The sequence below is a fragment of the Clinocottus analis genome, unplaced genomic scaffold, assembly GCF_023055335.1.
Source record: "Clinocottus analis isolate CAN_PGR_092001 unplaced genomic scaffold, fCliAna1.0.p SCAF_53, whole genome shotgun sequence".
NCBI classification, from domain to species: Eukaryota; Metazoa; Chordata; class Actinopteri; order Perciformes; family Cottidae; genus Clinocottus; species Clinocottus analis.
Genome location: NW_027176211.1, coordinates 530,110 through 531,737, shown reverse-complemented (window position 1 = coordinate 531,737; position 1,628 = coordinate 530,110).

The following is a 1,628-nucleotide window of genomic DNA, read 5'->3' as shown; positions in this document are numbered from 1 at the left end:
GCAGAGCAAATCCGGAAGGTTTAACCTCCTCAGAGGGGGCGGGGCTCACAGTGACCTTCATCTCTAAGTGATGAAGACTCTGCTCTGCTACCCATGAGCAGAGTCTTCATCACTGAGAGATGAAGAGCGTCACTCTTTACTGGAGAACAAGATGAAGCAACCAGGTCACAACAAATAAACACAAACAACTTTCACAATGAAGTTTGTCGTGAGCATGTTAGCATGTTAGCATGTTAGCATGTAAACGTTCTGATATACATTCACACCATGCCGGCGTTTGGTGTGTAATATTTAACATGTTAGCTTTAACATAAACTAAAGACACATATGTTTATAAATAGAAAATTAATAAATAAGTCATTTGTGATTTGTTGTCTCTCCACCTGTCTCTCTCTCTCTCTCTCTCTACCTGTCTCTCTCTCTACCTGTCTCTCTGTCTGTCTGTCTGTCTGTCTGTCTGTCTGTCTGTCTGTCTGTCTGTCTGTCTGTCTGTCTGTCTCTCTCTCTCTCTCTCTCTCTCTCTCTCTCTCTCTCTCTCTCTCTCTCTCTCTCTCTCTCTCTCTCTCTCTCTCTCTCTCTCTCTCTCTCTCTCCTCTCTCTCTCTCCCTCTCTCCCTCCCTCCCTCCCCTCCCTCCCTCCCTCCCTCTCTCTCTCCCTCTCTCTCTCTCTCTCTCCCTCTCTCCCTCTCTCCTCTCTCTCTCTCTCTCTCTCTCTCTCTCTCTCTCTCTCCCTCTCTCTCTCTCTCTCTCTCTCTCTCTCTCTCTCTCTCTCTCTCTCTCTCTCTCTCTCTCTCTCTCTCTCTCTCTCTCTCTCTCTCTCTCTCTCTCTCTCTAGTGCTAGCTCAGCTGCTAGCTGACCTGTCGTCCTTCCTGTCTCTTCTGGACTCAGAGGAGTTGAGTTTTCTCGCCGTGCGTCAGAAGAAGCAGATCTCAGAGCTGTTGAGTCGCCTGCAAGACGACGCTGCAGGTACAAATACCACGAGTACTACTGGTACTACTGAAAGTACACATACTGCTCATAGTACTACTATTGTTTTAAGCAGTTACTCATAAAAACATTCACTAGAGGTTGTAAAGTTAAAAAAAAGATGAAGAGGAAAAGATGAAGGTAGTTAAAGCGACCAGTAGAACCAGTGAAACCAGTGGAACCAGTGGAACTAGTAGAACCAGTGAAACCAGTGGAACCAGTGGAAACAGTAGAACCAGTGGAAACAGTAGAACCAGTGGAACCAGTGAAACCAGTAGAACCAGTGGAACCAGTAGAACCAGTGGAAACAGTAGAACCAGTGAAAACAGCAGAACCAGTGAAACCAGTAGAACCAGTGGAAACAGTAGAACCAGTGAAACCAGTAGAACCAGTAGAAACAGTAGAACCAGTGGAACCAGTAGAACCAGTGAAACCAGTAGAACCAGTGGAACCAGTAGAACCAGTGAAACCAGTAGAACCAGTGGAACCAGTAGAACTAGTAGAACCAGTGGAACCAGTAGAACCAGTGGAACCAGTGGAACCAGTAGAACCAGTGAAACCAGTAGAACTAGTGGAACCAGTAGAACTAGTAGAACCAGTGGAACCAGTAGAACCAGTGGTGCTCTTGTGTTCCCAGTGGAAGATGCAGAGTACATGATCAT